Source organism: Talpa europaea, assembly GCF_964194135.1.
Source record: "Talpa europaea genome assembly, chromosome: 2".
NCBI lineage: Eukaryota > Metazoa > Chordata > Mammalia > Eulipotyphla > Talpidae > Talpa > Talpa europaea.
This window is the reverse complement of record NC_140068.1, coordinates 48,761,274-48,787,166: the sequence shown is the minus strand read 5'-3', so window position 1 is coordinate 48,787,166 and position 25,893 is coordinate 48,761,274. Positions and strand designations below refer to the sequence as shown.

At 36.4% G+C, this 25,893-nt stretch overlaps 1 pseudogene across 1 annotated transcript; it reads left to right on the top strand.

The window, feature by feature from the left end:
* The first annotated feature begins 9,416 nt into the window (after window positions 1-9,416).
* Window positions 9,417-10,351, top strand: LOC311187175 (transcription initiation factor IIB-like; annotated as a pseudogene). Its single transcript has one exon. The product of its transcript is annotated as a transcription initiation factor IIB-like (transcript).
* The last annotated feature ends 15,542 nt before the right edge of the window (window positions 10,352-25,893 follow it).

Genomic DNA, 25,893 nt, shown 5'->3' with positions numbered 1-25,893 from the left:
TAGATACAGAGTTTGGCAAATGCTTTTTATGTCTCAAGTGAGATGATGAGATGTCTTTTCTTCTTTATCTGTAAATGTGATAGGTTACATTGATTGATTTTTGAATGTTGAGTCAGCCTTGCATGCCCAAGATAAATTCTATTTGGTAGTTAGTTGATAGTTTTTTTATATATTGCCAGGTTCCCATCTTATTTTTAATACTGCATATTGAAGGGTCATAGTTTAGGTCCATAAAGAGAAAAATATGGTCAATATTTATAAATGTTTCCTATGCGTTTGAAAAGAATATGCTGTTTAAGTTGGTTGTTCACTGTATCATTTGTTAATCACATTAATGAAGTCTTCTATACTCATAGTTTTTTTTTTTTTTTGGTCTATTAGTTTGGCTAATCACTGAGGATATGGGTTAAAATGAAAAATACATAACCCTGGGTAACTATCACTACAATCAAGCTAAAGAACATTTTCATCACTCCCAAACATTCAAGTCAATCCTCTGCTATTCCCAGCGTCAGATTGATATACACCAAAGTTTTTGTCTTTTCTAGTGTTCATTTAAGTGGATTATGCAGAGTGTGCTTCTTTGTACTCTTTTGTGTCTGGATTAAAAAAACAATTATTTTCATTTAGTTGTTTTTGAGATCATCCGTATTGTTGAATATAAAAGCCAGTTTATCCCTTTTTATTGCTAGGTAGTATTCCATTGTATGGATACATCAGACTTTATTTATCCATCTGCCTATTGATAGGCATTTGAGTTGTCTCCAGCTTTTGGCTGTTATGCTTAAAGCTTCTATAGTTCAACTTAGGGAAAATTGGCATCTTAACAATAACGAATCTTTTAAGTAATGAACATGGCATATCTTGGTTTTTATTTAGATTGTCTTTAATTTGCTCAACCATGTTATAACTTATACATGTAGATCTTTTATAGTTTTAAATTCTCTTAATAATTTTAGAGATTTAATATTTTAGATGGCATTAAAATAAAATTTTCAGGGCCTCCCCTGGTGGCGCAGTAGTTGAGTGCTGGGCTGCACAGCTGCCACAGCCTCTGCAGCGCCGGTTCTTTCCCTGGCCTCTGGCGAGGGTCCCACAAAAAAATAAAATAAAATAAAATAAAATTTTCATTTCCCAACTTTTATTGTAAATACAATAGTATTGAATTTGTGTCATGTGACTTACTATATTTAGTTATTTGGTTTAATAGATTTTGGTAGATATGTTAGAGTTTTCTACATAGATAATCACATATTCTGGGAATAAAGACAGTTTTACACATTTGGCTCTAATTTGTATCCTTTTAAAATATTTTCTTGCCTTCTTTCATTATCTAGACTTTCAGACTAAAGTTAAATAGAAGTGATATGAATACACATATAACCTTGTCTTATTCTTGATTTGAAAAGAAATATTCATCTTTAATCTTTAAATGTGAAGTTAGCTGTAGGTCTCTTTCATTGATATAATAGTTTACTGAAAGAGTATTTTTATGAATGGGTGGTTGTTGGATTGTGTCAAATACTTCCATATTTATTGAGATGATCATATGATTTTTATCTTTTATTCTATTAATATAGTGACTTACATTGACAGGTTTTCAATTGTAAAATGGAAAATTAATTCTGAGGCTAAACCCCACTTGATTTAATATGGTGCTGAATTTTGAATTACTGCATCTCATAAATAGTTATTGAATTTCTTATTTTAGTTTTTTATTTTCATGAAAGATTGATTGTATATTTCTTTTCTTGCAATCTTTTGCCAGCTTTTGGAATCAAGGTAATTTGGTCTTAAAAAAAATGAGTTGGAAAATACCCCTATTCTTCTTACTAAAAGATTTTATGTGCTATTTATAGTATTTTTAAAATCTAGTAGAATTTACCAGTACAGCCAGACTTGGAGCTTTCTTTGGGAGAAACTTTTATAATTTTAATTTATTTAATAACTATCCAACTATTTTTTTTGAATTGATTTGGTAGTTTATGTCTATTAATTAGTCCATTTTAAGTAAACTGCCAAATTTATTATCATGAAGTTGTTCATAATGTTTTCTTATTCATTTGATGATTGTAGAATATGTAGTGATAGCTCTCTTTTATTTTAAATATTGATAATTTTTCTTTCCTCTCTTTTTTCTTCATAAATTTTGCTGTTTGCCAATATTATTGAGTATTTTAAAGAATATTCTGTTTAAAGAATTTCTTTATGTTTTAAATGTTTTCTTTCATTGATTTCTGATAATTTGTTTTCTTAATTTCTTATATTGTATTTTTTTTTGAGTTAATATTGGTTTGCAACACTGTATGTGAGTAGATGTCTAGGTTGACACCTTTTCAGATATATATTGTCATACTCTGATCTTGTATTTCTTTGCTTACTTGTTTTGGGTTTAATTGCTTTCTTTTTCTCACTTATTGAGGGGAAAACTGTAATTTTCCTCAAAGCACTGCTTGGGCAATATTTTATATATTTTGATATGTTAGCATTTTCATTTAATTCACTTCAGAATGTTTTCTAATTATTCCTGTGGCTTCTTTTTGACCCAAGGGTTTTTTAGAATCATGTTTAATATCTATGCAATTTTCCAGTATTTTTCTTCTACTACTTTCAAGTCTGATTTCAGTGTGGTCAAAGAACATACTTTGTATGATTTCAACTCTTTTAATTCATTGAAATTTTATTTCTTGTTCCAGAATATGGTCTGTTTTTGTTAATGTTATATGAATATGAAAAGAATGAGGCTTTTGCTATTTTCTTTTTTGGTATGGAAACTTTTTATAAATGCCAATCAGGTCAAGGGTGTTGAGTTTTTTCCCATGTCATCTATGTATGAACTACTTTTCTTTTACTTGTTATAACAATTTGTGAAAGAGGATTATTGTAATTTCTAACTGTATTTGTGGATTTTTGAAAACTTCCATTAGTTCTGTCAGTTTTTGCTACATTTATTTGAAGTTCAACTTATTAGATTTATACAGTTAAGACTGTTGCCATATTCTTGTTGAATTGATACCTTTATCATTATGACCATTTCTCTTCACCATGGTGATAATCCTTGTTCTTAAGTCTACTGGATTTAACACTTAAATAGCTACCCTAGTTTTTGCACTGTCAATCTCTCTCTTTATATTTATTTTATCCATGTTTTTATACTGGAAGTGGATTTCTTGTAGTGTGTATTTCTTATTTTCTGATAACAGTTGCTTTAATTATTTGGTCTCATTTTCTAATTGTTTACATTAGCAAGGTGAATCTAGACTGTTTTATTCTATTATAACCAGAGCAGAAAACTCATTCTTATCTTGTTTTTCTTTATTTCTCTTACATTTTAAGTGACTTATTGTAAGTTATACATAATTTTTATCATTAAAACAAGTATGTATGAATCTTTAGAGTAATTCTATAAATTTTTAGAATGGTCATTTGAACTCTTGTCTCATTTATTGCCAAGCTGGAACTTGGCAATATAGGATGGTAGGACTGAGCAGAATGCCCCTTACTGGGACATAGGACACATTCTACAAGAGCAATCTCATTCATATGGCATGTGCCAGACTCCAGTTTTGTTATCCAAAAGAAGTCTCAGCCAGACAACGGTGTGGTAGCAGGGAAAAAAAGGGTTAGCAATTATTGCTACCCACTGAATCTGGACTTGGGAATTGTATCTTCTTCAAGTGTATCAGCCTCATTCAGGTTAGATAAAGTACTGGCATAGGTTTCTGTCTGCTGGTAAAGTATGTAAAATCTATTGACATATTTATCTTTAGGAATCAGAATTAGGTATTTGTAAGATAATTAGAGCTGCTGACTAAACTTTAGATTGATTTGTTTAGTTGCTTATTTTTGAATCAAATCCTCTGATTTTCTTCTCTCCCCTTTTTTTTGGTATAAATTTGCTCTTTTTACTCTGTTTCTAAAACTTCTACTCTGTAGGAAGTTTGCAGAATTCATGCATGACTGACTTACTTGTGAGAAACCTGCTGCCTTCTTTTTTTTTAAAAAAATGCTAATTTGCTATGTATACTATGATTTAAAACTTCTTGATAGGTTCCTGAAGCCTGATCCATTACTCATGTCTTATTGCTGAGTACTATCTAGAATGACTTGATGGATTTCTTCCTGACAGAATGAATTATGTCATGTGGTTTATTTTTTCTTACTGTGTTGAGTTGATACTGGGCAAAAATGTTAAATTTTCAAAGCTTGCACCACAGGAAGATTGGGTTTTGAATATAAGATTAAATTCCACTGAACTTTTCCATAGCAGATGATATATTTACAATAATTTGGTCTAGAAAAAAATTATAAATAAAATGTTGGGATTTGTAATTATATAAAATTCTGACAAATGGATAAATATTATAATTTCAAAAGTCTTTCTTGTCAATATATATTTAAGACTTACTTTAACTTTAGCTTTTCAAGTTGAAAATTGAAAGGTGTTTTTGAGAAAGGAGAAAGACTAAATAGCTGACATGTGAACTTGTTAAAATATCTTATTTTAATGCCATATAGTTATTTTAATTTGGTGTTGTATACATAGACCTCATTGATTTGCAATTTGTGTTTATTAGGAAACAGGCTATATGGACTTTTTTTGCAATATTTGATGTATAAGTTTTTAAGGAAATAAACAATATAACCAAGGGGAGTTTTATTTACAAAGCATTTTTTCAAGAAATTTGAAGATTTATTTTACAAATATCAACTTGCATTCAAACATTTCTTTCTTTATTTTTCAAAACAGGTCATACTAATTCAAGTTATGCACATTCAAAATTATCTACTGAAAACTGTGTGGGTTGGGAAATAGGGCTGATCTAAATCTATTAAGATTACAGGGATATGGTCTACTTCAGATTTCTAACAAAACAAACATTAAATATTTTGAGATGTGAAGTCCAATATCCAAGAATTTTCATAAAATCTTAAAAACAAAATCTATAAAAGAAAGAATATGTAATCAAGTGCACTGCATGGATCAGCTACCACAAAAATGTAAACTGGATGGTAATTTAACAAAAATAATCATGAACATATTGGGAGGAAGGGGAAGAAAAATGTGTGTGTGTGTTTGTGTTTTGTTTGTTTTGCATTTTGTGTGGGAAATTATCCTAATTTTCCACCATAGAAAAATCAATATTGTCAAAATGAAAAAGATTAAAATATTACAGTCCAAGATCATTGCTTAAGAAAAACTATACACACACACATTGTTGTAGTTTTGAGCATGGGCTTAAACCAGACTTATTTTGATTAGAATCCTGGCTCCATGACTTACTGGTCATATGACCATGACCAAGTTGCTTGAGCTTTCTTTGCCTCAAATTCCTATTTAGAAAGGAGATGTAGCAACCTTGGACGTTATTATTGAGGATTCAGTGAGTTACTATTTTAAAGCACCTAATTTCTGGCAACACAGCAAGCACTATGAAAGTACTTTTTAGTTAAAAAAAAAGAGAGAAAGAGGCTGCCACTTTTTTTTGGCAACTTTAAGTGGGGAATATAAGGTGTGGGATTCTGCTAATTTTTATTACAAGACTCATTAGGCTCAAAAGGATCTTTAGACTTAAAGTTATGTGAATATGATACTTAGATAAAATTAAAACAGGAACAACTGAAAAGTCACAAATTGAAATTTATACTTCAACACAAAGAAATCTTGTGAGGAGAAGTGGCTATTTTTTGACAGGTAATTTGGTTGAATGTTTAATGAATAGTCCAGCTGGTTCATCTTCCTTGTGGTACCTTTTCCCACTGCATGCAGTCATTTTGAAACTACAGACTGTAGCCATTTAAAATAGGTTACATGACTCATTGATATCTATATTCAAAGATGCATTAAGCAGGTCCTCATAATCTACATACATAAGACATACCTGAGAGGATGCTGGAACTGGTGCTGACTGAAAAGAAAAGACTGAGCTGGGAAATGCTTAAAGGATGTTGCTGTAGGGACTGCACAGCGTAGGTGGCAAGCTGAAGAGGAAGCACACACTAGGAATCAGATGGGTAAAAGCATTTAGATGATTGTGCAGAGGAACTCCCACAGGGTCCTGGCACTTGACATAAACCTGGATAACTTCTGTGTTGATGACTAGGGGATGCTGAAGTACAGGAAACTTTTAGGTGACCTCTTTTTAGAAATGCAGGAAATCAGTTGGAGGGATGTTTCTCTGGAGGCTCTAGGAGGCCCCATCTACTTATTTTCTTGCCTTTTTAAAAAAAAGGTCTATTTATATATGCATACAAGAACTGGGGTATAGCCTGAGTTGTGGGGGGTGAGAGGATTCACTAGAGACAGAGTAGGGAACAGTAGAGGCAGATTGACTGAAATAATCTGCTGAGGGGAGGAGCGGGCAAGTCAGGAGAGGTCTGCTGCGCCATGTGGGTAGCTCCCTGGCCACCTGGGGATCAAACTCGTGCTGCAGTAGCTGTGGACAGCTTCTGAGGTAGCATCTTAACCCCTTGCGCCACCAGGGAGGCCACCTATCTACTTTCACTGCCATGTTTTCATAGGTTGTGAGTGGGAGGAGTGAGTGGGAGCATGCCAGGATGATGTCGGGCAGAGTTTGGGACATTGGTCATTTAAGTAGAAGTAGGTAGGACTTAGAAATCAAGGAGTTGAAGGTTTGGGAATCTCTTTTCAGAAAATTGAAAGTATGGAGTTAGGGAAACTATTACATTAACTATATGAATATACTAATATTTGACTTTTTCTTCTAATATTTTATTATGAAAAAAAATCAGTGATGTTGCAAAACTTATTATTTTTTTTTTCAGGGAATAGCATTCAATTGTTTTTTTTTTTTTAAGATTTATTTTTATTTATACAATAGTTGGGGTACAGGCCAGAAGAGCGGGAGGGTGAAAGGATTCACCAGAGACAGAGTGAGGAGCAGAACAGGCAGACTGACCGAAAGCACTGCTGGGGAATCTCCCTGGCTGGCAGGGAATCAAACCCATGCTGCAGAGGCTGTGGACAGCTTCACAGCTCTGTGCTCAACCCGCTGCACCACCGGGGAGGCCCTGTTTCTTAACTACAGAGTAGCAATTTCCTTTTATTTACTAGTACACTAACCAGGTAAGCTTAGGTTGAGTGTTGAAGCAGGTTTTTTTTTTTCTGTTTCATTTTTTTGATCTCCTGAATATGACAAAGTCAAGTATTATGGTCAGCATCTGTGATTATTACTGGTTATGCAAAGCACAGAGAATGGTTGCAGAAGAGATTTTTTTTTAAGATTTATTTATTTATTCATGCAAGCATTGGGTACAGTCAGAAGCGCGGGAGGGTGAGAGAATTCACCAGAGCCCAAGCGGGGAGCAGAACAGGCTGACCAACGAAATATACTGCTGAGGGGAGCAGCAGGTGCGACAGGAGAGTTCTGTGCACCATGTGGGACACTCGCTGCTGACCAGGGATCGAACTGGTGCTGCAGAGGCTGTGGGCAGCTTTGCAGCTCAGTGCTCAACCGCTGTGCCATTGGGGAGGCCCCCCTAGTTGACATTCTTTACATCAATTGAATCATTTTTATGCCTGCCTAAAGAAGACTTCTTGAAAACCATAATAATTAAACAGCAACTGACATCTTGATTAAAATAAAAACAAAGAGAAAAAAAATTGTCCAGCTCTGGACCATGCTGTTCATTTCTATAAAATGAATGTGGGTAGAACACAGTTAACTCACTTTTTCCTGGAATAATATTAGATGATTTAAAACAATTATAGTAACATTTGTGGGAAACTATAGACATTTAAGATTATAATTTTTTTAAATGTTATAGAACACATCACCTTTTGTTCCTAATACTGCAAGCATTGAACCAAAACTAATAGTGTTAGCTACCCTATGGCACACCAAAAAAATTTTGATTTTAGGCAAACTTGCTGCAACTGGAATAAATACACACACACACACATCTTCTCAATTTGGGTTTTCTTTTTTCAGTTGTTTTGGTATCAATGACTTCTCATTCTTTAACCAATATTCTTAGCTAGAAAATTATAAATTAGGTGATTTAATTATTTTTATTACATCTTTAAAGAAAATTTCACTTATTATCTTTGTAAAAGTCTAAATTCTTAAAAAAAATCATTTTTTCCAGCCACATTGCTCAACTCTTTTTTTTTCCTTCTTTGTTCCATTTGGATTTTTGGCAGATGACTATAAGGATAGATGATCAAATTAACTACATATGAAACTGTGAACTAGGTAGGCATTTAAAATATTTATCTCCCTTAGTGTATATGTGGGAAATGTTGGATTTGCCTGATATAGTGAAAATTTGGAATTTTAGAAGGTAAGTTCTAGAGTGATAATGTGGAGTCAGATATATACCTGAAAGCTGGCTGTGTGCCTACAGGACATTCAGTCTGAATGAGTCCAGTGGGGCCTTCTCAACTATATGGATATGTTTGATATGATAAAGAGGTAAAACTATATAGAAAGTTGCGGCATCACTACCAGCTATTTTATAAAGTGCATTCAACTGATTATTATGAACCTTGTGAGCCTGTTAGAAAGTAGTCATTGTACTATAAGTGGGGGAGCAAGTCCTTCTTGTGAGGTCATTGAGGGTCACTCCAACACATCTGTGAAAATTACACTTGAAGAGGCATGTGAAATTAGGAGAATTTTTATACTCACAGGTCCTAAAAGTGGAAGGCACGCACACTATCCATAATCGGGGTCTTGGAAAGACTAAGGGAGTTGGCTCAACTAGGGGGGCAGGGAGAGAGTGAGGACCCCTGACAAGTGCCTTTATGGCACTACACAGCAAAAGGAGTGAGAACATCTCATTGGTGCATTTTAATGTTACCAGGTCACAATCAGGAGAGGGAAAGAAGGGGAACTTGTAGAGGGATCATTTTATAATACTGATGGGTCTGATCACCTGGGCAGGGTGCTCATAGCTTTTTATGGGACTATGACACAACAGGACAGTATAAAGTTTTAATATTTAAATAGTCACATATTATTATTTATAATGATTTATATGACTTATCCAGGCTCCAAAAGGTATAAGTACTATTGTATACAAAATGACTTTTCTTTTTCAGAATAATCTAACTTTCAAAGGGTGCACATTTTTCTCCATTAACATCAAGGTGTCCTATACACACATTTTCCAGAAAACTAAAATGGTGACATGAGCACACCTTTACTTTAATATTATCAATGAACATTTTTCTTTAGTAGTGTATGTAAGTAGGCAGAATAATGACCCCTCAAGGTTTCACACATTCTTCTAATCCCTGGAACCTAACAATATGTTGTGTTATGTGTCCAGGGGAAAAATGGTGTGGGTAGAATTAAAGTTGCTAATCAACTGTCTTTAAGATTATCAGCCACGAACTCTTTCTGTTCTTATTGTATCAGCTGCTTGTGGCTGAAACTGAAGTGACCATGAAAATGGTGTCTACCAGCCATTTGTATGTTCTTCCGAGACTCACATGTCCAAGTCATCCAGATGTGATTTTAGTGGAGGACTACAGAGCTGGTGATAAGCTCTATCCTGAATGTGGCCTGGTTGTAAATGATCATGTTATTGACGTGCTGGGAGCTGAATGGAAAAATTCCAGCGATAATAATATAACATAATATTCATTTCAAGTTGGAGATTCTCAGAATCCCTCTTCTGAGTGATGGTGATTTGTTTGCCCCTATTGGCAAGGGTATAGTAGCTGCAAGTTTTGATGAATTTTGGCAATTCTAAGAATCAAATCAAAGAATAATGAGTAATACTGATCAGATAATGGTGAATACATTCAATGGAATCACTATCATGGCATATAGAATTAACTTCCCTTAAAATGCAGTTGCTAGATCAAATAAATTATTCAAGCACGTGGATGAACAGAAAAACCCAAAAGGAAGAGCTAATGATATTTCCACTTGTCTTGCTATTTCCTGCAGACAAGAAGGTGTTCCCAGGACATTTAAATAAATTTGTGCTTTATCACAAATTTCTAAGAAAGAATTTAGACAATGTTTTAGACTTATTTTGAAAGCTTTAGAAACCAGTATGGATATAATTACAACTGGAAACATCACATCTGGTTTTTTTCCAATCTTTCTCTCCCTAAGCAAATGTACATGGCGGCTACACAAGTAGTGGGTAAAGCCGTGGAATTGGACTTGGTTCCTGGAGGAAGTTGCTATCTGTGGCAGCAGCAGCCATTCACATGGTCTCTCAGGCAACTGTTGACAAGAGGACCCAGGAATAAATTGGAGATATGGTTGGTATTGTGACTGTTACAATCAGACAGTTTTAGAGACTAATCTATCCCCAATTCCCAAATTTGTTTCATACAGACTTCAAATTTGTCATGCCTGTGAACAAATAACCACAGCTATAAAATAAGGCAACTAATGTCAAATTTTATGAACACTGAACTTTGCTTGTTGGACGTAATCTACATCAAGTGCTGGAGTCTTTAATGCTTGTTGGACATAATCTACATCAATCTACATCAATCTAATCTACATCTTGCTTATTGGACATAATCTACATCAAGTGCTGGAGTCTTTAATGAAGCAAAACAAAATACATGATATATACTGCAGGGTTAAATACTAATTGCTTGGCATACTAGTGAAACATATTTAATGATTTAAATTTCTTATTCAACTTGCTTTCTTTTGAACCTATTTCAGAAACAATGTTTGAAAGATATCTAGAATTATAAAATTCTCAAATAAAAGGTTTTCAAAACCAAAGGGGAAAAAAATCCATCTTGGATTATGCAAGGGGGTCCAATACAACCACAAGAGGAAACAGAAGTCAGAATTGTTGATGTCAGAGTGATGCAGCACGAAAGAGACTCCAGATGCCCGTTGCTGGCTTGAAGATGAAGGACATCACAAACCAGGGAAAAAAATTCTCCCCTAGAGCTTCCAGAAGGAACACATCCCTGATAACATTTTGACTTTAGTCTAGTGAGACTCTTTTTAGGCCCTGACTTTCAGAAACATAAGAACATAAGTTTGTAGTGATTTTTAACTCACCAAGTTTGTGGTAATTTGTTATAGCAGTAGTAGAAAAAACACTAATACAGCACTTCAGTGTTTTTAACTAGGAGCATTAGCTCTGGATCTCACTGGAGCTCTGATGAATGACACAAATTGGAAGTTGCTTTCTTTTTCCTCTCCGCCTTTCTGCTATCAGCTGCCATCCTTACTTTGGCATTTTGCTGCTCTTGATATGGGCATCCCATCTCCTGACAGCTGGGGAGAATGGTATTTGGGTCAAATATCCCGAGGGGTTCCTCATTCTACCACTTGGGATTTGCAAGAACTTGGGCAAGTCTTTTAACCTCACCAAACCTCATTTTAAAAGGTGGAATAGAATGTCTACCCTGCAGAGTTTTTGTGAGAATGAGACACTGACTATACATATTCAATGATCATCACATCAGCAGCACTGTCAGGGACACCGAGGCAGAGGATGAAGACCTAGTGATCTGAAGGCTAGTTATAATGAGGTTACAGCCTCACCCAGAGGCCTTTTCTGCCTTGTTCACTTGGGTGGGGGTCGAAGACTGTGTCTGCTTACCCAAGATTCATAGGCCTCTGGATTCCTGCATGAAACATATACTGCTACAGTTGCATATGGGGTGGTTCTGTATAGTCCTCTTTCTTTGTAATCCCTACTAGATGTGATAGATAACAAGCACATGCCACTTTTACTTTATTTTTATTTGATTGAAAAGGTAATCTGTGCTTGTAGTAAAGCATTAGACCAGAATATAAAGCATATACACATAATATAGCTTAAGTTTCCCTGCAACTTTATTCCTAATTCTCTAGATACCCTCCCAGAAGGCAACTTGTTTCTCATGAATCCTTCCTGGGGTAGTCTACTCACATTTCAATATATGCTCTGCTTCCTTTTCACAAGGATTGTATGCACATTGGTCCTAATCTATTCCTTCCCATTGATTTTTCTGAGGTAACATTTCACATCACTCCAATGAGTGAGTACAATATGCTTTTGATAGTAGTATCAAAATAATGAACATACTTATGAGGAACAACTGCACAGTCTTTTCAAACAGGTATCATCTTTTCACTCCTGCTAAATTTTTACACTGGTCTTTTACTTTCTTGTTTTGGTATGTGTATGATTCTTTAAATTTTGCTTTAAAAATGGTTTTCTACTTTAAAAAGTGTTTTGCTTTAAAATGGGTTTTCTGTAGAAAACCCTGTAGTTTATCTTTCTTTGTTATTGGATATTTTTGACCCTGCCTAAAAAGGAAATATTTTAGAGGTAGAACTCTTAATAATCAGATATGATATTCAAAGCTTAAAGTCATTGAATTAAAAGAGTGGTGATATGAAAGGTAAACATTTTTTAGAAAATTAAATATATGTGTATATATAGATCCACACACACATACACATATCTGTATACACATGTGTGATTTTTACTGTATAAAAATTAAAAATGGCTTAAAAATTTCTTCATAATTGAAGACTTGCCTCTGTACTACAGCATGCACTATGAAACTTTGTAGATTTCAAAAGAACTTTTTGAAACGCTCATGAGAGAGTCAGAAAGAACTCTGATGGCCATTAATTTTAACTACAAGCATGCAGCTATATCATGCATTAATCGTCTCTATTTTTCTTATCACACTTATATTATCACAGACTATAGGATAGGTTTTTTTTCCCCGTTCTTTCACTCTATGCTGACTCTTGATCTCAAAATATGTGTCATTTTCTATGATGAGTAACTATTGAGGGTTTTTTTTTCCTTCCTGAGATGTAATTGGAGATTTAGCACCTTCTCCTACAAAAGGGTTTTCTCAATATAGCATTTACTTTTATGTACTATGGAAAGCTCGACTGAAATCCAGGGGAAATAACAGCTTTCCCTCTATTGAATCATGTTTTTGATTGGCACTAAAAAGTTCAAAATTTTTGTCTTAGTTCTTCGTAATATTATTAGGATCTATGACTTAGGATCCCCTCCTTTTTCCTATTCTTTACCTCAACAAAAATCTTACAATTACATATTGTAAAAATCATGTCTTCCATGGGCTTTGTATTGAAACATTTGTTAGTAACAATACATTTATTTCCCTTTTAGTTATAAGATCATTTGAAATTCATGTCTATGAAAGATCCAGGTAATTTTCTTTGTGTTCACACACCCACGTGTCTTATTTTCATGGTACACACTATACGCTGAAGCCTAGCCAATAATTTACTGGGCACATTAATTTTTGTTGTTCTATAATAAATTATGAATTTAGCAGTTTAGAAAGACGCAAATTATTATGTTACAGTTTCTGTGAGTTAGGAGTTCAAATGTGAGCTAAGTCTATTTGAGGACTCACCAAGTGAAAATCAAAGTGTCAGCTGGGGTTATAATTTCATCTAAGGTTTGGAGTCTTCTTCAAAGTTTATTTGGATTGCTGGGAGAATTCAGCTCCTTGCAGATTGGGGACCAGCTTCCAGAGGCTTCCCTTTCTAGATGCAGTTCACATGACAAATGTCTGTTTCTTAAAGGCTTACTGGAGCCTTTTTCTAATTATTGATGTCTAGATCTCTAGATTCTCCATTTTTATAAAAAACTCACCTGATTAGGTGGTTTCCCCTACGATAATCTACCTTTGTCTGACTCAGTTAGGGATCCTTAATTACATTTGCAAAATCCATTCACCCTTTACCATGTGGCTAACCTAGTTACAGACGTGATTTTCTGTTATATTTTCGGGTACTCTTCTGACTCAAATGGGGAGAATACAGAATCTTGTATACCGAGAGGTGGGATTCTTGTAAGTCATCTCAGAATCACTATAGACTAGGAGAGTCCCATTGATGTTAAAATATTGAAAGCAGCAAAACTTATATCTAGAAGACAATGATTTTCATGGTTTAGTTTGTGCATTTTCTTTACCTTTAAAGGACTTTTTAAAAAAGATTTATTATTTATGCAAGAACTAGAGTACAAGCCAGAGGCGTGGGAGGGTGAGAGAATTCACCAGAGACAGAGTAGGGAGCAGAACAGGCAGATAGACAGAGGAAAATACTGCTGAGGAGAGCAGTGGGCAAGGCAGGAGAGATCTGCTGAGCCATGTGGGTTTCTCCCTGGCAGGCTGGGAATCGAACCTGAGCTGCAGAGGCTGCAAACAGCTTCACAGCGCTAAACTCCACCTGCTATGCCACCGAGGAGGCCCTCTTTAAAGAACTTTTAATGACATATTTTTCTTGTATGAGGTTAAGAATAGCCTTTAATTCAGAAATGGATTAAAAGTCCTGATGCTTGCTTAAGTGAACTAGACTCTATCTGCATTGGGCCCACTAGTCTAGAATACTGTGACTGTTAAGGCTTTGAAGATGACTTTGTTTCCAACTGCAGCAGCATTATTTACAACACAAATGTCCTGGAAACAACACAAATGTCCAAAAATAGATGACTGGATCAGGAATATGTGGTATATATACACGGTGGAATATTACTCAGCAATCAAAAAAGATAAACTCATGCCATTCACTGCAACGTGGATGGAACTAAAAGGAATTATGCTCAGTGAAATAAGTCAGAAGGAAAAAGAAAAATATCAGATGGTTTCACTTATAGGGGGAATATAGACATCAGTGTAAAAAAATAGTAACAATACAAAACACAACAAAACAAAAACAGACAATTATAAACAAAAGACATCCTGCAGGGGAGGAGGAGGGAGAAGGACCAGAAGGAGGGGGAGAGAGAGGAGCACAGGGGACTGGTGATGGTGCAGAGTGCATTGGTGAAGGGAATTCTATGGGGACTACACCTGGGTGGGGGAAGCAAATATTGTTTAAAAATGAACAATGATTAAAAAATAATTTTTAAAAACAAGTTAAAAAAAAAGAATGCTCAGTGATACTGAGCATTCATCCTGTTTTCTGCCAGTGCCTACATACGCTGTTAAATTTTTCTCTGAGAGCAGAAAGGAGTTTCTTTCCCTTATTTTGATATCCCTTTTTAAAACTACTACTAATATGTTGCCTTAAAAGTGGTATGTGGTTTTCTTTATGGTCATATCTAGAATTAGGTCCTAGTTTAAGGAATTTAATACTTACACTTGGTTCTTAGACTGTTCACTTCTAGCTCTCAACTCCATTGGTTAATAGTAAAAAATGAATTATTTATCAGTAAGCACCTGCCTCTAATTTCCACAGTTCATAGCCAAATTGTTCTTGCTTATAAGGTAAAGTGAATTGTTTATTTATATTTATGAAAAGTGCTTAATAAAACCATAAAAGTATAGAAAAAAATTCAAGTTTTGTATCTGCAATTTCTGTTTGATTTGAGTAAACTCAAATCAAAGTGGGTGCTTTCCACGAACCTTGCTTAAAAATAGTTTTCTTCAGTGTAATAGCCAAAGGTTTCATTGAAGGAACGTGTTTTAAGGATTAGTAAATGGGTTACCCCATGATGAGGGTGGTGAATGAAGATGTGTCGGGTCAACTTTGCAAAGAAGGCAGGGTCAGCCCCTTTTCATCCCATTTCGCTGGTGGCATATGGATTTGTATGTACCAAACCTGGGGTGAGCAGATGCTTCAATCGCTCCCTTTCACTCTGGTCATTTTAGCTCATGATCTGCCCATCATTATCCTGCTGTCATTTCGGGTTGTCTACCTGACTTGTCAGAGGGACTAAGAAGCAAAATTGCAAACCTCACTGAGATGCTCACAGTGCTCCTGCCTTTTTTTAAAAGATTTATTTTATTTATTATGTATACAAGACCTGGGTGTAGGCCTGAGGTGTTGGGGGGGATAGTGACAGGATTCACCAGAGACACAGTGGGGATCAGAAAAGGAAGATCTACTGAAATACACTGCTGAGGGGAACAGTGGGCAAGACAGGAGAGGTCTGCTGTGCCATGTGGGTCAGCTTCTGGGCTGGGGATTGAACTTGTGCTGCAGTGGCTGCTGATAGCTTCATAGGGCTAACCATGCGTATTTCTAGATTTTTATACTATGTAATGTTTATTAACTACTCAATCTATTTAACAATGTTTTTATCTGTCAACTTCAGTTAAATTTCACTTTACTGTACCCATTCTTATCTATATGTAGTTTTATAATGGAAATTGAAGCAGGATGATTGGAATTTAATGTGCTTTTCCCCTAAAACATAAATATCTTGTGTTTTACTGTAAAGCATAGATTTGGATACAACCAGCTTTGCAGAAAGTTGGTAGCAATTTAGACTTTCACTCAGTATATTTGAGTATTTGCTACTATACCTTAGCCACATTTAAAATTTTTTTATATTTTATTATTATTATTATTTTTTAATTTTATAAATTTTTTACATCATTTTTCATTTTTGCACAATGCATGCATTTTCATCTTGGTTATAGTCCCCATACAATTCCCACCCCTCTCTTGTTTTGATTCTACTCCCTCCTCCCCACCCCCTTACCCTGTAGTGTGTCTCTGGTTTATAGTTGCTTGTTGATTTTGATTTTTACTGTATTATAATTAGTCTTTTTCCTGGTCCCTTATTTAGGTTTTCTAAATTCCTGCTATAACTGAGACCATCTGGTATTTTTCTTTTTCTTTCTTGCTTATTTCGCTGAGCATGTTCCCTTTCAGCTCCATCCATGTTGCTGCAAATTGCATGAGGTTATTTTTTTTGATTGCTGAGTAATATTCCATTGTGTATATGTACCACATCTTTTTGATCCAGCCATCTATTTTGGGGCATTTAAAACTTTTTTCAATTTCATTGGCAACAACTGCATCTCACTAGTTCAAAGATGTGATATAGCACAACATAAACAATTGCTCTCACTAGTTCAAAGATGTGATATAGCACAACATAATTTTAGAATGTTAAAGTACATTTAGAACATAAGGACTGTGTGAAGGTGGCAGGAGTTGAGGTTAGATATTGGAAGAAACCAGATGGTTTCTTGGGATGTGTGCATGTATGATGCTGAATGGAGGGTTTGAATTTTTTTTCTGAGAGGACAAGAAAATCATGGTGGGGCTATAATTTATAACGTGGAGTTGGGTGATTGGATATTGTAAGGGTCATTTTGATTGTTGCGCATAGATGCCTTGGAGGAGCTTCCAGAAGACTGGAAGTAGAAAGAGCTCTTAGCATAATTATATTTCAGATAGGAGATAGCATTAACAATAATAATAAAAAAGGAAACCAATGAAGTCTAAGGAGAGTCAGAGTGATAGTCTTGGAAGATTTTCTTTCTAGTTCTGTCATTAAATTATTTTTTCTTAGCATCTTAAATCTTTATATTATGTATGACTCAAAATTATAAATCTCAAACATATTCTTAGAACATGAATCTTTATACTTCCAAGCAACATTAAAATTCTGTGCTATTAAATTTAAAAACATTCTTTAGACATTGTTATTCCTAAGGATTTTATGATGTAGTTATTTTAGAAAATGGTGCTAGGGTAGACCAGTTTCAAGAAAATGCCCTCAATTTTCCACCCCTCTCTGTGATGTGACTGTACACCAAAGGTCTGTTTCCCAACCTGTTAAATCTGGCCTGGCCTTGTGGTTTATTTTGGCTAATTTCAGGGTGTGACAGTTTGAGTGTAGACTTAAAGAAGGCTTATGTTCTTTAGCTTATTTCCTTTTGGGGAACTTGCTACCACTGGCTAATCTTCAGATACATAAAAGATCAGTTGTCCCAACCAATATTGTCTTCTATCAGCCTATCCCCACTTGACTTGCCAGCAGAAACATAGTTAAGCTACACTGAGCTCAGCTTAGATCAGCAGAATCACCCAGCTAACCCTAGACTCCACACAAATATTTATTATTGTATGCCACTCTGTCACTGAGGTTTTGTGGCTATTTATCATTCTTACTTACAAATTGTAAGGTCAATTAGCATGAAAATTATAATATAAAAGTACAACTTTTATGATTTTCTAGAACTTTGGCCCATATAACTGCATAACATGAAGTGGAACCCAAGGGTTCTCTTCTTCTAACTCTAGATTTTATGTGTCTAGCTATTCTGGCAACTGAGATTGAATATACTGAATATTTCCTTTGAAATAACCTTATAATGACCATTTTCAAATACTCTTGAAGACATTGCAAACTTATTTGACACATTTAATTTTAAAGGTGATTTTAGTTATTCCAAAAACATGTGCAGATTCACTGAAATGCATGTAGAGGCCAGGCGGGCAACATAACTGAGTGAGTAATGCTTTGTAAAATGCTAGGTAGTACAGGAGACTTGGCAGGGTGAAGGACACATTTCCAATCCAAAGGCATTAAATTCAAATTGTTAAGAACACTGCTAGCCAAATGTAACATATGTGAAGCTTAATTCAGTCCACAGATTGCCAGTTTACGACCTCTGTTTTAAAGTGTTGACTTCTGACCTATGTTCAAGGCTTAGTCTTTAATAGATGAATTTGAAGCTGGATTTTGTGACTAGAAGAAAATGAAGGATGAGAAATTTTATGTCCTTTAGCTCTGCAATCGATTTTCCAATGATTGGCACATAATAGATTGATTGCAGTATCTTTCCTGTTTTTACCCATCCAGATGTTAATAGTACAGAGCTAACACTTCTGGAAAAGTAAAAGACCTCCATTCTGGAAGACCTGTCTGTAATTAATCCTGGAAAGAATTATTGTAGCTGTTATATATCCTAATGTCTAACGTTACCTTCCCTTTGGTGTTCACTAAGGTTCACTACATCAGGCATGGGTACCCTGAGCTCATCCCTCCTGCATCATGGCTGCAGGTGATAGCCACAGAGGCCAATGCCACAAAAGCCTGAGACATCCTCATTTACCCTACAATCCACCCCGTTAGGATTTTTCGCCATACAATCTGCACTTAAGTTTCACTTGCCTAAAGTGGAACATTGCAGCCATGGCCTGCAAAAGTAAAAAATGCAACAGAATACAACTAAGCCCAGGCAGGGCACCAACCTAGGGGCAAAAAAAGACAAGGTGGCTATTGGTACCAGCAGATGATCGGTCAAGTCTGCTGCTGAAGGCACTGCTCATTCAAGGGAGAACCCACTCTAATGGTCCCCCCTGCTAATGGAGGCAAGTGCCTCTGTCACATGCCAGGAGCCATCAGGCTTCCTTGTCTTTTTCAGCTGGGGTCTCAGCCACAAGCCATACACGTCATGCACCCCCAGGATGCACTCACTCTGAGATTGGAGACACTATCCTCTTTGGGGCATAATTGCCCAATCCTCAGGGGTACTCACTGCTGTCATTCCAACGCTCAGCTTTCATAGCCACCAGTGTGACAAGCAGAACCCTAAACTAAGTCCAACCCTTTGCACATGCACAAGGGTCAGGGGCCCGTGGATACAAGCTCCACATGCGGCCTCTCTTGGGTCCCCTCTTTGGCTGTGGGCTCTACCACAAGCCATCTTTCCCACCCGTCCCCTGAGGATGGTTTCCTTAGCACCTCACACTTATTCAAAAGTGAACAGGGCATCACACAGAGGTGATTTTAAGAGACTCACTTGCCTTCTTTAACATGCTTTCAGCTGCTTAACCACTCAGGGCTTCCTGACCTTGGCACCACCATTTGCCTTGTCTAAGTTGGCTTTTTTGATACATCTCTGCCAGCCTGCACAGAACTTCACACAAGGCTGCTTTAGGCCACCAAGGCCCACCGACCACCCCTTGATATTCATCTCCTGGGGTGTAAAAATGACTCCTTCCATCCCTAGGATCCCATATTTATAACATCGACCTGCCAAAGTTCCCTTGCCTTCTGGAGGAATTGTTACTCCAAGTCTGTCATTTTTATCCTTGCATCAACACTGGGCGAGCTCTGAATGATGACTTGTCATCCTCTTTCACCCCCAACGAATCTGCTGTATCAGAGGTTGTGGACTGGTTCTCCTAGGCTGTCTCCTCCTCCTCTCAAAGTCTTGTCCCACAGTTCCTGGACCTTGTCCACTTCCTGTGCTCCTGCAGTGTCTTTAGCTCTTCTCGAAGCTCCTGGACGCTGAGCACTTCTGTGAGGCCATGGTGCCTCCAGCGTTGTCCTTGACACACTTTGCAGCGTTGTGAGGGAACACTCAACCCCCAACCTTGCCTCTGAGCAGGTACCATGTCCACTCAATGCCTTCCCACTGTGTGCAGAGTCCTCTCCACCTGCACCAGGGACTCGGGAGGCACCCACAGAGAGGAGCCTGGCCACCAAGCACTACATGCTCGCAGCCTGCCTCCCCTCAGTCCCTCCAGAGGTCTTTGGAGGGCTCCGTAACTGTCTGTGTTGAACCATCCTCCTGACCTACGCCAGTGGAGTGCAGGCAAGCTGTAGGGCAGAGTGGGCAAAGGAGAGTCCTTTGCTCCTCAGTGGGTTTTTTAGGCTTTTAATGATCTTTCTACACCACCATTTGTAGTGAGGTGACTAGGTTCAGGGCAGGCAGGGGGGCCAATCTTTATGCTCTCTGGACTATCTGGCTCTCAGGGGCTCTCTGGGGACTCTCTGGGGGTTCTGATTCTCCAACACTCTCAGAAGCTCTCCACTGCTCTGCGCTGCTCTCCGCTGCACTCCACTGCACTCTACTGCACTCCACTGCATGGTCCTCTGCCACACTCCATTGGCTGTGATGCTGCCCTTATATGCTCAGCCTCCAGGCTTAGATATACCCTCTTACACTTAGGTATACTTGCCCACACCACACTCCAGGTGTCCACCATGAGGCATGTGCACCCTGAGCCCAGGCTCCCAAGTGCCTCCAGTGTTCAATGCCTCAGGTGATAGCCACATTGGCCAATGGTGCAAAAATCTGAGCAATCTTCACTCTACACTTATCATTAAAAATTTATCATCATGGACAGTCTGATTTCTTTTTTTAATCAGCTTCATTGAGGTATACTTGATAAATAAGATTGTGAGATATTTGAAGTGTACAATGTGATGATCTGATACATGTATACATTGTGAAAGGATTTCTCCTGTTGAGTTAATTAACACAGACTTCATCTCATCTTTTTTTCTTTTCTTTTTGGTTAGAGCATTTGAGTTCTACTCTCAGTAAATTTTAATTCTGTGATATAAAGTGTTATCAGCTAACATTAATGTGTTTAAAATAAATTAGTTCCTTAGACTTTACACATTTTAGAGCTGAAAGTTTGTACCCTTTTATCAGTCTCTCCCTGTTTCCACTACCCTTATCCCCTGGCGATCAGCTTTCTACTCTCTGTTTTATGGATATGACCTTTCTAAAAAAGATTCCACAAATAAGTGATGTCTCACACTATTTATCTTTCTATCTGACTTATTTCACTTAGCACAATGTCCTCAAGTTATATCCATGTTATCCTGGCATTCTGATTTCTATAATTTAAAAATCATTTGCTATTTCTGAACAATTAAGAAATTTTCTTGATTCGCTATATTGGGTAAATAACCTACTCCTTTATTATACTAATGATGAACAACTTCACATAGCAGATATTTTGCAGTCATTGCTGAAATCTCAGTGGGTGAGATGTTATAGGGCATAATATATTAAGATTCAAAGATAACCTTATCTGACCACGAACCATGGGAGATTTCTGAAAACTTGCTCTTATAACATTTGTCACTTTTTTTTTTCACAATGCAGCCTAAATGAAAACTAGTTAATGAAATGTTACTGGAGATAGCTACTCTTCCTCCTCACTCTCCTTCACCCTCATCTCACTCTTGGGGCAAGCTAAATCACACAGTTCAAGAGATAAGATCACACTGCATTCAACATAAATGGACTTGAAATATCAGTGTGGGATAAAAGAAAAAATTTGGAACAAAAAGAGGAAAGTATTTTTTCTTTCCATAGAGTCTATCTCTGTAGCCTTTAATTGGATTATTAAATCCAGAGAAAAAGGCCCCTTAGCAGCTTTCAAAGTGCACTGACAGACACACTTTGCAATTGTTCTGCTTAAGCGCCTCTCCTTAATGGCTTTAATAATAAATTCCATTTTCTGGCAGGAGATAAATTCCTTCAGAAAGTTTCTCCAATCCAAATAAATGCAGACTTTCTAGGTGCTCCAACACCATTATTTGATTTACAAACTGAAAAGGGTGTAGTCATTTGTGGGATCTTTAGTATTAGAACAAGGAACAAGACAATCTTCCTCTCTCTGGAGATTCCATGTGTAGGGGTGGCAGGGGCAGCCTGTATGTCTTCCCTCTGTCTGTGATCTTCTTACTTCTTTTGCCAATAGAGCAAATAATTCACAGAATCCAGGCATCCCATAGAACCCAGAACATAGATTATCTCCAGTGAGCTCTCAAATCTCCCAATTCTGCTCTGGGATCTCACAGTAAATAACTCTTAAGAGAACTTATTACATCATTTAAAAATTTGTTATTCTTTACATAAGCCTTTGGCTCCTTAAGAACAGAGATGATCGGGCCTCCCCTGGTGGTGCAGCAGTTGAGCGCTGGGCTGCGAGGCTGCCCGCCAGCCTCTGCAGCGCCGGTTGGTTCCCCGGCCGCTGCCAAGGAGGGTCCCACCAAAAAAAAAAAAAAAAAAAAAAGAACAGAGATGATGCTCATTTTTCATTTTTCATTTTTCTCTTGCAGCACCAGAAGGATACCTGGTGCACAGGAGAACTGAAGGAAGGCTATTGAATGGGTTGCCTTTACTCCAACCTGCACAGTTATACATATCTTCACATATTTCATGCTTTTAATTAAACCATATCTTTTACTAGCTATAACATGATGCATAGAATTGCAATGACTTTTAAGGAGAATTACAGATTAATTATCTGGCAGAGCAAAAATGTCATGGCACCTTGAGATGATTCATTACAAACAAAAGCAGTCAGATTAAGTCCTTTAATTGAAATCCATTCTTTGCAGTAGATGTGTTGACAAAAAAAATTATCCTAGATTATCCCACAGCAATAAGCATGTTATTTGATTTTCTGTCACAATTAGGGAATTGATATGTATAACATCACTCAACTTACTTTCAACTCAAGTAGTTCAAACTAATGAATAAGTATATTATGACAGTGAAAAATATTTTACGTTGTGTTCCAGTTATGAAAAATGTGTTATGATTTATATTAAAAGTACAAAAGACAAACAGGCTATTTATAGGCATTGCCCTCTGGGGTACCAATCTTCTGTATATTGACTCACCTTATGTTATGAAATTAGTGCTAAGACTAAATGAAAAAGATCTCATAGGAACAATTCTTCTATTCCTATGAATAAAGAAGCTACAGCAATCAAAATGATAACACTGATTCTTATTTGTAAAAGAGCAAGTTTATTTATTCAGAATAGTAATGGCAATTTTGCTTATAGCATACCATTTAACTTATTTGTTTTCCTCTGAATCTGGCCTAAACTTTTGAGTTATTTTTAAAAATTCCAATGAAAATAAAGTGCCACTTTAACTTTATATTCCATCATAATGTGCAGGTAAACTGAGATGGTGTACAAGGAAACTATCCAAAAGAACTGACAAATAGATGAAGAAATTGAAGCACATAAAACCATGGACTAAAGTAGGAAAATAAAGAGGGTGAACACAAAGAATGCAGTCATAATGGACTGAAAGTTTGCCAGAAAGTCAGCAGGAGCTTCAGAAGGGCACTCAAATAGATAATTGTTTAATGTTCTTTTTGCTAAATTAAATAGAAGACACATAGTTGGATTAATGTTGAATGCAGTTTATTGTAGTTGAATCTTTATTAATTATATTGTAGTCATGGGTATTTTGAAAAATTAAAAAGTATGTCCCTGTATCCTTTGGCTATGTCCTTGAATAGTCTAGTGAAAAATGATACTTGTCTTTTTTCTATTATTTTTTCCATGAGAACAAAAGATGTTACATTTCTAAATACATACCCTGTAATTCTGGGAATCTTCTTTGGAGTGAAGTTGTGTGCATACATATTAATCTTTAGTAGACTATATGATTGACTTCCAAACAAGTTGTTTCAGTTTATACTCCCACCAACATGATAGGAGAATTTTGGTTTATCCACATCATTGACACAATTACTTGGTCTATTTTACCTCTTTCAGATATTTCTTGTGGATGCACAGTAGTATCTTATTATAATTTCAATTTATAGTTTATTTAAAATAGATAACCCTTATAGCAGTATGATTTGGGCTAAAGAGAGAACATATTGGATATATGGGCAATAGAACTTAGAGCTTGGGTATGGCAGCAGGATAACAAGAGTAAGTGAGGCTGAGAGTCTGGATAACTGTAATGATAATTATACCGCTTTTAAAGTTGAGGAATGCAGTAAAAAAAGGCTTTTGGGAGAATACGATGAAGGCACGTTTGAGGTTTTAATTAATATTTTATATGGCGATACCATGATTTTAGACTTTTCAGAGGATTTCCATTTCTAGATCATTAAAAAACATATTTTTGTAAAAAAAAGGGTGAGTTCTAACTCTTACTATGTTGTATTAATAAATCAAAGTTTGCTTTGAAAGAAGTCACCAGAAACCATTTTTTGCATTGACAAAAGATATGCATTTCTGAAAGGCTAGGTCTTTATGCCCCTATGCAATTTTAGTAGCACGCTTTTGCTCTGTTAGTGAGGAAGATCTGCAAAAAAATATGTGCACATTTTATGTAGAACTGAAGTCAAAAATTGGGAAAATGAGTGAATTGCTTGGTTATGCAGCTAAATGGACATTTTCTTTTTTTTTTTTTTTTTTTATAAAATTTTATTGTTATATTCCCCATACAATTGCAGCCCCCCATTCTGACCCCAATCCCTCCCCTCCCGCCCCCGCCCCCCTAAAAGTGTCTCTGGTTCATAGTTTTTTGTTGATTTTGATTTTCACTTTCTTATAGTTATTCATTTTCCTGGTCCCTTATTTAAGTTTTCTAGATTCCTGCTATGAGTGAGACCATCCGGTATTTTTCTTTTTCTTTTTGGCTTATTTCGCTGAGCATGATCCCTTCCAGCGCCATCCATGTTGCAGCAAATTGCATGTGTTTATCTTTTTTGAATGCTGAGTAATATTCCATGGTATATATGTACCACATCTTCTTGATCCAGTCATCTATTTTTGGGCATTTGGGTTGTTTCCAAAGCTTAGCTATTGTAAACAGTGCTGCTATAAACATAGGGGTGCAGGTGTTCTTTGGAATTGATGTTTCTGTGTCCTTTGGGTAAATACCTAGGAGTGGAATTGCTGGGTCATATGGAAGCTCTATGTTTAGTAGGTCCAGAAATCTCCACACAGCTTTCCACAGTGGTTGGACCAGTTTGCACTCCCACCAACAGTGCAGAAGAGTTCCTTTTTCTCCACACCCTCGCCAACATTTGTTGTTGCTAGTTTTTTTAATATGTGCCATTCTCACTGGTGTAAGATGGTATCTCATGGTAGTTTTGATTTGCATTTCCCTGATGACAAGTGATGTTGAACATTTTTTCATATGCCTGTTGGCCATTTGCATTTCCTCTTCAGAGAAGTTTCTTTTAAGCTCTTCTGCCCATTTTTTGACTGGATTATTTTCTTTGTTGTTGTTGAGACTCATCAGCTCTTTGCAGATTTTTGTGATCAGTCCTTTATCATTAGTGTTGGGTGCAAAAATGTTCTCCCAGTTGGTGGGGTTTCTCTTTGTTTTTGTTATTGTCTCTTTTGCTGTGCAAAAGCTCTTTAATTTGATATAGTCCCAGCTGTTTATCTTTGCCTTCACTATCACTGCTTTGGGTGATGTGTCTGTAAAGATGTCTTTGATGTGCAAATCACGTAGTGTTTCGCCTATATTTCCTTCTATATATTTTATGGTTTCAGGTCTTATGTCTAGTTCTTTAATCCATTTTGAGTTGATTTTTGTGTATGGTGTGAGGTGGTGGTCAAGCTTCATTCTTTTGCATGTAGCGACCCAGTTTTCCCAGCACCATTTATTGAACAAACTTTCTTTGCTCCAAT